This window comes from Phasianus colchicus, chromosome 5, assembly GCF_987193195.1.
Source record: "Phasianus colchicus chromosome 5, bPhaCol1.hap1.1, whole genome shotgun sequence".
Lineage (NCBI taxonomy): Eukaryota > Metazoa > Chordata > Aves > Galliformes > Phasianidae > Phasianus > Phasianus colchicus.
In genome coordinates this window covers 60,570,853-60,583,358 of record NC_143440.1, presented here as the reverse complement: position 1 = coordinate 60,583,358, position 12,506 = coordinate 60,570,853, and positions in this window count along the sequence as shown.

The window sequence follows — 12,506 nt, the reverse complement described above, 5'->3', positions numbered from 1 at the left end:
AGGCTGGCAGCTGGCACACCCCTGCTGCACACCCCTGCACAGCCTCACTGCACAACCCAAAGCATGCACTTGTTGCATGTCTCTGCTGTGCATCTGTGCCTGCACATCACTGCTGGCACATCCCTGCTGCACACCTCAATGCACATCACTGCTGCAGTCCGTGCAGCTGCAGGCTGTTAGGCACACCCACAGATACGGGGCCATAAGGGCACCCCGTTTACTCTGTGCTGTGCCATTCTCAAGTCTCTGAGCTCCTGAAAAGCCAGAACACCTCCTGGCATTGTTTTGGCCAAGCACTGCTAAAAGGCAGCTACAGAATGCTTTGATACATTGAGAAAGGAGCAGGACGAGAACAAACCAGCAAAGCCCCGAAGAGGCATTTAAAGGATGCAACGCAGCAAGTGGTGTGAGCCAAACTCCTCAGGAGGGATCAGCTGGGCTAAATCAGGCCTTGGAGCAAGAGGGGAATGAGGCTTCCACCATCCCTGTAGCCGTGTGCTCTCCTCCCAGCACAAAAGCTGCGTGGAGTTTATATTGGACTAAAATGCATTTTCTCCTCTGTCCTTACCCACCACACCTGAGACATTCCCCTTCACTCAAACCTTCCAAACTGACTTTTTTTCAACAATTCTTTGCACCCCAGTGGATTTCATCTGAGTTTTTTTCCAACTTGGGAAACGGCAGGGAGGACAGCAGCTGTGCTTTTGCACAGGACTCTTCTGGGCTTTGGCAATCAATAGACACTGCATTATCCGAAATAGAAGATGTGGCATCGCCAGGAGCAGGAGGAGCCAGGAGGGAGAGGAGCCAGGAGCACAGCCAGCTGCAGGGCTCTGGTAATGCTCTGCTTGCACCTGGAAGTATGTCAGCCCAGATAGAGGGGGAGCAGAAGAGATCACAGAATCACAGAATCACAGAATCACAGAATGACCTGGGTTGGAGGGGACCTCAAGGATCATGTAGTTCCAACCCCCCTGCCTAGCAGGGCCACCAAACATACACCTTTACTAGATCAGGTTGCCCAGAGCCTCGTCCAACCTGGTCTTGAACACCTCCAAGGAGGTGCATTGCAGGAGATATGAGGCAGAACAAATTTCCATTTCTGGGACTAAAGATACTGCTGCTGCAGCAGCTTGGGATAGAAGGGATAGACGAGGAAAGAAGGGTGGTGGTGTGGCCCTTTACATCAAAGACTGTTTTGATGTTGAAGAGCTTGGGGTTAGTAATGGCAGAGTTGAGTGTCTATGGGTAAGGATCAGGGGGAAGGCCTGTAGGGGCTACATCTTGGTGGGGGTGTGCTATAGACTGCCTAACCAGGATGAGGAGTTGGATGAAGCTTTCTATGTGCAGCTCGTGGAAGTCACACGATTGCCAGCACTTGTTCTCATGGGAGACTTCAACTTCCCTGATATATGTTGGAAATACAATACAGCACAGAGGAAGCAGTCCAGGAGGTTTCTAGAGCGCGTGGAAGATAGCTTCCTTATGCAACTGGTAGGAGAGCCTACCAGGGGCGGTGCCCTGCTGGACCTGGTCTTCACTAACAGAGAAGGACTGGTGGGAGAAGTGAAGGTTGGGGACTGTCTTGGGCAGAGCGACCATGGAACTGTACAACTCTCTATTCTTGGGGGTGTCAAAAGAGTGACCAGCAAAACTACTTTCTGAACTTCCAGAGGGCGGACTTGGATTTGTTCAGGGCGCTTGTAGCATGGATCCCTTGGGAGTCACTTCTTAAGGGTAAAGGGGTCCAGGAAGCCTGGACGCTCCTCAAGACAGAAATCTTAAAGGCACGAGAACAGGCTGTCCTGAGTGCCGTAAGGCGAGCCGCAGGGTAGACGGCCGGTGTGGATGAGCCGGGAACTGCTGCTGAGACTCAGGGAGAAAAAGAGAGTCTGTGTCCTCTGGAAGAAGGGACAGGCTAGTTGGGGAGATTACAAGGGGGGAGCTAAGGTATGCAGGGAGGAAGTTAGGAGGGCAAAAGCCCAACTTGAACTCAGACTGGCCACTGCAGTAAAAGACAATAAAAAATCCTTTTATAACTATATCAACTGCAAAAGAAGAACCAAGGATAATTCTCATCCTTTACTTGATGCAGCAGGCAATGTGGCCACTGAGGACAAGGAGAAGGCTGAGGTCCTCAATGCCTTCTTTACATCTGCCTTTAATAGCCAGACCAGTTATCCTCTGGGCATTTTATGCCCTGATCTGGAAGTCTGGGACGCTACTCAGAAAGCACCCCCAGCGACTCAGGTGCAGACAGCCAGAGAGCTCCTCCTCCATCTGGACTGTCACAAGTCCATGGCACTGGATGGCCTACACCCTCGGGTGCTGAGGGAGCTGGCGGGGTGATTGCTGAGCCGCTCTTGGCCATCTGTCAGCGCTCCTGGTTAACTGGGGAGGTCCCAGAGGATTGGAGGTTCACTGATGTGACTGCCATCTTCAAGAAGGGCTGTAAGGAGGATCCGGGGAACGAAGGCCTGTCAGCCTGACCTCAGTACCAGGGAAAGTAATGGAGCAAATCATCTTGGGTGAAATCGCACGGCACGTGTGTGGTATCCAGGGGATCAGGCCCAGCCAGCATGGGTTCATGAAAGGCAGGTCGTGCTTGACCAACCTCGTCTCCTTCTACGACTGGGTGACCAGACTGGTAGATGAGGGAAAGGCTGTTGATGCAGTCTACCTAGACTTCAGCAAAGCCTTTGACATGGTCTCTCACAGGCTGCTTCTGGGGAAACTGGCTGCCCGTGGCTTGGACAGGTATACCCCTCTTTGGGCAAGGAACTGGCTAGAGGGCCATGCCCGATGGGTGGTGGTTAATGGAATTAAGTCCAGCTGGTGACCTGTTTCAAGCGGTGTCCCCAGGGGTCGGTACTGGGGCCCATCTTGTTTAATATCTTTATTGATGACCTAGACGAGGGCATTGAGTGTACCCTCAGTAAGTTTGCATATGACACCAAGTTGGGAGGTAGTGTTGATCTGCCTGAGGTTAGGGAGGCCCTTCAGAGGGATCTAGATAAGCTGGATCACTGGGCTGGGGTGAATGGGAAGAGGTTCAACAAGGCCAAGTGCCGGGTCCTGCACTTTGGCACAACAACCCCATGCAGCGCTACAGGCTTGGGGACGAGTGGCTGGATGATTGTGAAGAGGAAAGGGACCTGGGGGTGTTGGTTGATGCTCGGCTGAACATGAGCCAGCAGTGTGCCCAGGTGGCCAAAAGGGCCAACGGCATCCTAGCCTGCATTAGAAATAGTGTGGCCAGCAGGAGCAGGGAGGTGATCATCCCCTGTACTCAGCACTGGTGAGGCCGCACCTTGAGTGCTGTGTCCAGTTCTGGGCCCCTCACTGCAAGAAAGACATTGAAGCCCTGGAGCGTGTCCAAAGAAGGGCAACAAAGCTGGTGAGGGGTCTGGAGCACAGGCGTTATGAGGAGTGGCTGAGGGAGCTGGGATTGTTCAGTCTGGAGAAGAGGAGGCTCAGGGGAGACTTCATTGTGCTCTACAACTTCCTGAAGGGAGGCTGTGGTGAGGAGGGGTTTGGCCTCTTCTCCCAGGCAACAAACAGGACCCGGGGAAATGGCCACAAGTTGTACCAGAGGAGGTTTAGGTTAGACATGAGGAAGAACATTTTGTCTCAGAGAGTGGTCAGGCACTGGAATGGCTGCCTGGGAGGTGGTGGAGTCGCTGTCTCTGGCAGTGTTCAAGGGGCGTCTGGATGAGGAGCTGCGAGATCTGTTCTAGTGCTTGTGGTAGCAGTGGTGATGTGAAAACGGTTGGACTAGATGATCTTATAGGTCGTTTCCAACCTTGCGATTCTATGATTCTATGATTCTTGGTTTTAACAAAGCTGAAGAGTGATTCTCAAGTGAGCGTTACTGAAATGGCTCTGAGATATTTTCTGTAAGTGCCACAGTACAAACTCATGTTTTCTGGGGGCACAGGGGTAGAAAAGCAGTGCTTTGTGAGACTGCATAGGAGCCTGAGAAGTGTTGTGATGCCCATGGAGTTCCCTGCAGCACAAATGAAGTTGCTTGTCTCAATTTCAGCTATAAAGAAAGGGGAAGTCTTGATGAAAGGTGTGCAATTTACTTTGGCACTTAAAACTCTGAAAATGGAAGGGATGTGTGAGCATTTCCTGGCTGAGCAGCTTTGTGTTCTCCAGAGTGGAAAACCACCCAGCAATTTCCACCTGCTTAGCACCACTGGTATCTTTAATTCTTACAGTGGTAGATGGAAAATAAATTTGCACAGAGAGTGCACTGAACTTTTAATATCATAATTGTTCTTCTATGTTTTGTCTTCCTCACCTCCTGTGGTCTCCATGGCTGGGAGTCACTCAAGTGTCCCATAGCTGCCCCATATCCATCCCGCAGACACCCCACGCAGACCAGGAGCTGCTGGTGGGCTCTGCTGGAGATGATGAGCATGGGAGGACCTCCCACTGGCCAGAACCCACCCAGCATTCTCAACTCCAGATGGTCAACAATTAACCGACCTTTTCCTCTCTCAAGTTAATGCCTTGCTCGTGTGTTCTCTCTTCTACCAATATAACCCAAACTGCCGAATTAGAATGTGAGGGCCATTCTATTTTAGAGAGGGGAGCTGGACATGGCTGTGTTGCATTTTTCCTTATATGAGGGAAATTACTGAGTGTTGATCATTCCCAAGGAACACAATGGGTGTATTTCCTTCATATTTCTCAATATGGTTTGAGCAGACAATGCCAGACGGCTGCAAGCACTGCGTGTATCAGAGCAATTGGTGGATTACGATGCAGAGAGGACCAGTATCTCACGCGCTGCCATTTAAGTCATTATCAGAAGAATGGTTTCTTATCATCTGTTCTTGTTATTGCAGCCCTTGTGAACAGGAGGGCATAAATTGTCTGAATAATGATGAGGTTGGATTTGGAACAAAATTACTCCCCAAACATTTGGTTAATGCTGGAGGCGGCAGCAGAAATGGAGGAGGACCCCAGGCATGCAGGAGGGACATTACTGCTTTTACAGTTAAACTTCTTTCGAGAAGAATAAAACACGATGGCCCTGACCAGCACCAGGAAATGTCTGTTTCCATGTTTTTCACTTTTCAGTTTGAATTTCTTCCATCCATAAAAGAGTGAAGTGAACTTTCCCTGTCCATTTGTCTCAGTCTAAGCTGGCTTTAATCATAGAATCATGGAATCCCAGATTGGTTGTGTTGGAAGGGAGCCTACCACTTCTCTGCCTGCCAGCCTGACAAGGGCTGGGTCCCCCCTGGCTCAGGATGCCCAGAGTCCCATTCATGGCCTTGGGTACCTCCAGGGATGGGGCACCCACAGCTCTGGGCAGTGCTGGGTCCTCACAGGGAATGTGGCTGTGAGGTGAGGAGCAGAGAGGAGAGGCAGTGACAGCCCCATTGCAACAGATGTGAGCCCTGGGTTTGGCAGGCAATGGCAAGGATCTCACATGGAATCAAATATTTATCCAGAACCATGCACAATAAAGCATTTATGAGCTGTTAAAAGAAGTTAATTGTCTCAATACAAGATAAACCTTTGCTGTTTAATAACCTGTATTATAATAAGTATCTGCTCTGAAAAATAAGAAATGAAAATTGAAGACTTTCCAGAAGAGCAATCACTCACCTGCTGCAAATTGGTTTACAGGATGTTTTAATATATCACTGTGTGATTACAGGTACTGACCAGCACATTTGGCAGCCTGGGAAGAAACGCTGCACCTGCAAAGCACTGCAGCCAGTAGAGCTGTGCCATGGGAGCAGGGACAGCACTGCTCAGGGCATGGCTGCAGCCAGGGGAAGGCCTATGGGATGGGATGGCTGACTTTGGTGCAGGTCCTGCAGGGACCGCAGAGCTGTAGGTGAGTCCCACAGCAGCAGCTCCTGTCAGCACAAGGATGAGGTGAAACGAAGTGGAGATGTGAACACGAGCACACATTGCTCATGTGATGAAACACTGAGCAGATCGTCTCATAGCAAATTAGAAAGAGAATTATTCAAAGGAGAAACATTCCTAATGAAGAAATTTAAGAAAACTGGGAGACTGTTGCATGATAATGGACAAAAATGAAGCCATCAGTGCATCCTGAAATACAGTGCTTGCAAAAATAGGAATATTAAGACTACGGAGACTTGGTAATGAAAACACAGAAAGAGGCTTATGTGACTGGAAGCAATGCCTGGGCAGTGGTGGTTTTTAATGAGTTGCTCTTACTGTTCATTATCAATATGCACTCAGTCGAGGTTCTGGAGCAGGTCCAAAGAAGGGCAACAAGGCTGGGGAAGGGCTTGGAGAATATGGCTATGAGGAGAGACTGAAGGAACTGGGGCTCTTCGGTGTGGGGAAAAGGAGGCTGAGGGGAGACCTTATTGCTCTCTTCCAATATCTGAGAGGTGATGGCAGCAGAGCGGGGTTGGTCTCTTCTCACTGGTGATGGGATGAGGGGAAATGGCCTCAAGTTCCACCAGGGGAGGTTTAGGTTGGGTGTCAGGAGGAACTTCTTTACAGAAAGGGCTGTTCAGCACTGGAATGGGCTGCACAGGGAGGTGGTTGAGTCACCATCCCTGGGTGTGCTTAAAAACCGATTGGATGTGGTGCTCAGGGCCGTGATTTAGCAGAAGGTTGTTAGAGTTAGGGTGGGATGGTTGGGTTGTGGTTGGACTTGATTTTGAAGATCTTTTTCAACCTGAGCAATTCTATGATTCTATGATTCTATGATTCTATGATTCTATGCTTCTGCGTAGGGGATGAACACTGTGCAGGAGGCAGTGTTTCATCTGCTCTTCTCTGCTTAGCACACTGCTGTCCAATTATGTATACAATCCAATTAAAACAGATGGATTGTATAGTAACCTATAAGTAAGGATAATTACCCCGTTTATCCATGTAAATGAAGTACCTAATTCTATCTTCTGTGCCAGCACTGAAGGGCAGCACTCCAAAGCACAACAAGGGGCAGTCCTTGTGCTGTCCCAAGGGCTGCATGGACCCATGGGGCACAGAGATGGGCACAGCTCCTCTGCCTGCCCCACACACAGCTCCCACACAGTGCAGCCGTGCCCTCTGCTCCCATTCCTGCCCCTTCCTCACGTTCATTTTCTGTGCAGAAGTACAAAGTTTTGATCCGCTGGAAGAAAAGAGGAAGTTCATTGATGTCTGGAGGTCAAAATCTTCTCATTGTTTAGAAGGTTGTGTAAATAAGGACAAAACCAGAAGCGCAAATTGGGAGAAAATTTGTGTGATGTCAATCAAGCTTTACTGTAATAAAGCAAATTACCTTTTCCAAATCAGTTTGTCAAATTTGGAAGAGGCTCCTTCCCTTCACGCTGTCACATCATTACTCATGCTCTCAGCCTGATTTTCCTGGCTCTGCACAGAAGGTTTCTCAGTGCTCACACACAGGTTGCCAGCTCATTTTCTCATGGGCATGCAGCAGCTCTCTGACAGGTAGCGTTCTGTACACCCTGTGCTGTGAGAAGCTATTAATTCAGCCAAAATGCAGATGAAGGTAGGCATGATTTGATGAGAAGCGAAGAACCACAGAATCACAGCATGGTTGGGTTGGAAACCACCTCACAGCCCTCAGATCCACCCCAGAAGGCAAATATTTACATTCAGAAAGTGAAAAAAGAACTTTTGAAGCTTCCTTGTAAGTAATCTTTCCCTTAACAGCATGCTGTTTCCCTGCTGTTTCTACCTACCACATAGAATCTTATTTTAAAAAGCCAAGAACAAACAAGCATGAACATAAATTGTAAGTGATACCTTGGAAATGTTTTCATTTCCAATAGATTGTGGAATGACAACTTTAGCTTTACAAATAGCAACAGAAACAGAGCTACAGTGCAGCAAGAACCATTAGTTTAATGCAAACATTACTTTAAATGTGAGGTTGGTCCTTTACGGAGCATTTCCAAGACAAACTGCACAGCAAGGAAACCCAAACTGCCTAAAATGTGTGCTTGTAGTTTGCAAGTTTCTGATTGTTTTTGTGCATATCCCAGTTGTGAGTCTGAAGGGCAATAAATGCAAAGAATGAATGCATACGTACAAATAGTCCAGGCTGGATGTGGCTCTGGGCAGCCTGGGCTGCTGGTTGGCGACCTTCACATAGCAGGGGGTTGGAACTGTGGGCCTTTGCAACCCAGGCCATTCTAGGACTCTATGATTTTACAAAATACAAATAAATACATGCAGTGAACGAATAGAGCCCAGCAGAGCAATCCCCCCAGGCTGGGGTCACCCCGTGTGCCATACAGCTGCACTCAGCCATGGTGAGAGTGTCTGCTAGGGGCAGCGGGGGTGGGAAGGAGCTGAGAATAGCCTGGGTCTGGCAGGAGGAAGGTGACCACAGCGACTGAACTGCTCTGGCTGGTTTTCTCTCAGCAGCTTATCTCACACAGCACTTTCTGAAGACTTCCTCCTCTTCCTTGTAAGTAAGAATCCCATCCGTGCAGATGGGGGCACTGGGCATGTGCTGTGCTCTGGATCCCTGGTGTGACCCACATTATATAACTCAGGAATGTGAGTGATGAAAACAAACCTGAAGATGAGACAAATGAGCTGTCATATGCAACTAAGCCACTGTGCTTTCTGAACAAGGCAGAGTGCAGTTAGCTTTTAGCTGCTTTTAGCTGCTGTAGAAATGGTCCCACAGTACCCAAGCATGCATTATTTGGGAGACAGTGCATCCACACGCTCTGTGGGAGCTCTTTTATCTTTCTGCTGTGCTTTTGGGGCCTGCCGAACTGGCACTGCCTTGATGTAAAGGCACATTGCACCACTCCCTGTGGTTGATGGCCATGCCCAGAGATGTCCTGCAGCTGCTGGTGGGTGCAGAGGTGCAGCTGCTCAGCCCCTGGGCTCTGAGCACTCTGTGTGCAGCTGCAGGGAGAGCAGTGTGGGGCTCCTGGGGGTCTGCAAATAAGAGAATGCTCCTGCTGGATGCCAGGTCCCTGAAGGAAGCTGAGTTGAGTGGAACTTTGCTCTAAAATAAGAACCTTTGACTTCTGCTTCAGTGAAGAAGCTCTCCTCCAATCTGCTCTGCAACCAAGTGGTTCAGGCAGGGTGAAGAAAACCAGGTCAAAGCCACCAAGTCAAACTACAGTGAAAGGATTTCTGGTGAACATGTCATCTGTTTTACTTGTCCCAGCTTAATAACTTGCTGCTATTTGTAGGTCATGCCCGCAAACAATGGGAAGAGAGTGTGAGAGGAAGAGGAATCATTCCCTTAAAGAAAAAGGCCCTACAGCCTGCAGCAGCCAGAGAACAGAAAGGTGCCCTTTGCTGGGCAGGGATGCAGGCACAAGGCTCAGATACACTTGCTCATCTAATGGCACAAAGATGTTTCTGCTGGGGTTGCTTTTTCAGACACAGAATTTCCTTGGTATCTTTACCCTCAGAAGCAGATACTGGAGAAGAGTGCTTACTGTTGTCAATATCGATGAGAAAATGAGTAAATCTGGCATTGAGATTTCTCCTGGGATTGTAACTGCACTGAACTGATCTACAAATAGTAGCATATCCATAATTTCAACAGAGGCCAACAGCATTGATTTCTTTCAAAGCAACAAATTAGGCAGCAGGGAAAGAGCCATGAATCAAGACTCTTTGACACTGTTTCTTCAGCAATATTTTGTCACTGTTCTTTCTTCCTTGGTTTGTGCTGAGCCAATCCACAACCAAACCCCTCCTGACCAACGTGCTCCATGTTGGTGTGGTGGTGGTGGGAGAACAAAAGCTCTGTGCCCCAGGGTGGGCAAAGCACTGAGGTGCTGCTTGGCTGGGACCTGCACCCATGGCAGATGGGATCCTCACAGGACCTGCACCCATGGCACTGCTTCCAGGGGAGGAAGCATGGGACATATAGAGCCAGACAGCTGTCGGCTGGAAACAGGGTGAGCCTGCAGGCCTCCTCTTCATCTGGTCACATCTGTGGAGACGCATGGTTTGTTATCTCTGGAGGGTGATGGAGCCGGTGCTTTATATATAAAAGCTCCTTCTAACAAGCAGTTCTGTGATGTATTCTCTGCTCACCATTCCCTCACCTGATTTTCTGTTGTGCTCAAAGACAGACCTCTCTGTCCTCTGGAAACCAGCTAATCAATGCCACGAGATCTGAGCTATCCCCACTTGATGTGCAACAATAGAAGCATTGTGTTCATATTGAAGGCATATGACTTCTCTGCTGCCGAACAATACCAGCTTATCAGTATCTTCTTGATCTAAGCTGGACCAATCCACTCATCTGGGAGATTCCTATAGAGCTATTTGCGCTGCTGTCATAGATGTTTTGATAGGAGACCATCTTAATCTTTGCCTTTTTTGTAGTATGTGTGGGGGAAAAAAAAGAAGCTGTAATTAGATATCTCTCAAAAAGAAGTTGGGAAAATTGAGTTGTGCCCCCTCCTTGCAACCAGAAAAAAAAAAAAAAAAAAAAAAAGCTTTGAAAAATGGAGTTGGAGGATGGGAATGTGTAAGGAGAGGCTGAGAAGTGGGTGTGTGCAGCTGGAGCAGGGCTGAAGATTTCCACCTTCAGCTACCCATGGAGCAGACAGAGCCAGGGCTTCCTGGGGCCTGCTCATGTTCCAGAGGAGTCAAAGGCAGGGAGTGGGGAGGGGGCTGCATTCTTGGGAGTACTCAGAGCTCCACCAGGCAAAGCCATGTCAGCCTGATGTAGCTCCAGTGTTATTGCTAGGTGAGTCAGATGTTTTGCTGGGGAGACTGCTGGGTCCCTTGCAAACTGAATTTGTCTACCAGTTCAATCTCTGAGACTGACTAGAAGTGCCGGTGTGATCTGGAACATGTGAGCAGGGACTTGGCTCCTGAAGTCCATATGGACAAAGAGTGGAGATCCATCGTAGTATCACTGAGTCATAGAATCAGAGAATCACAGAATGACCTGGGTTGCAAAGGCCCACAGTGCTCATCCAGTTCCAACCCCCTGCTGTGTGCAGGTCACCAACCAGCAGCCCAGGCTGCCCAGAGCCACATCCAGCCTGGCCTTGAATGCCTGCAGGGATGGGGCATCCACAGCCTCCTTGGGCAACCTGTTCCAGTGCCTCACCACCTCTGGCTGAAAAACTTCCTCCTCATATCCAACCTAAACCTGCCCTGTCTCACTTTAAAGCCATTCCCCCATGTCCTATCACCATCCACCCTTGTAAACAGCCGTCATCCCAGACCCATGCCATGTCCAATACCTGCCAGTGCGTCAAATGAGTATACAACAATAAGGGGAGGCACTGTAAGATGCCTTGTAGAAAAGGCTTAGGATTTCAGCTTTTTTTAAGTACTATTTTTTAAATAAAACATCCTGAATGTTCTTGTCTACAGGTATCGACATGCTGATAAAATCATAGACACCTATAGGAGGACAGACAGAGGTGTGAGTGTGCAATGGGACTTTGCTCTTCAGGATGGAGGTATCCACACTGGGGCAGTGTGTGGTGGCAGGAGGCCCAGTGACAACCACTGTGTGCCCTTCCTCTGGGCAGTGGTAGGAACCCTTCTGGGTCTGCTCCCTTACAGCCATGTGTTACCTGTTGTGACTAAATCAGGCATTTTTCTCAGACAGTGGATGATGTGCTGTGACTCATTCACTTCCCTGAAAAACCAATTTGTTTATTTTTTTTGCCTCCCCACTCTGGATTTATATCAATTGCCTTTTTGTCTTGAACAATTTATTACCATTACAGCCCTCTTCTACAATTTAAAAATATCTGCAATTAATGATGCAGCCTATTAGAAAGCCACTTTATCCCAAGTAACTGCAAACATCTGGCTTTATCAGGAATAATGTGAGCATAACTCTCTAAGTCCAAATTCGGGGGAAAGCTTGATGTACCATGTTAGAAAACAGAGCTGAAGAATGCTTTAGACCTCCAATAGGAAATGAACAGTTGTGTAAAGCTCTTCTGTGAGAAAGGAGTGGCGTTTTAGAAAACTTCCCTGCAGTCCTGTCGTATTGAAAGCAATGAAAGTAAGCTCAGATTCTTGTGTTGTTGTTCTTGTTTTTGGGTGGGTTTTAAAAAATGTTTCTCAGAAAAGATTTCCAATTGCAAGATTGTCAACAAAATTTATTCTCACCTATATTAAGTCAATGAGAGCTCCCCAGGAGTAAAGCTGGTGCCAACATCTGCAGAATTCACTTCTTCAGTTCAGACTCAATTATTCTTTGGTGTTTGCGTAGCAGACACAGGAGATGGCTTGAATCAGTGCTGAGTCTTACAGAGCTTTCCCCTGGAGGTTCTGCTTGATTTCAGTGCCAAGGCAGTCAGACCTCTGGACTGAAGGGACTGTTCTCCAGCACAGCTAGCAGACACAAAATGAGGACGAGAGGATACAGCAGTGATACTTGGGTGGGAGATCACAGCTTTTCCATCTCCAGCTCGAAGATCATCCATTAAATGTTCGCTAGGGAACTCAGCCATGGCAAGAGATGGCAGAGATGGTGGCTATGAAATAATATTCCTGGAGCCTTACTTTTTCTAGGTTGACCAACAGTGTGT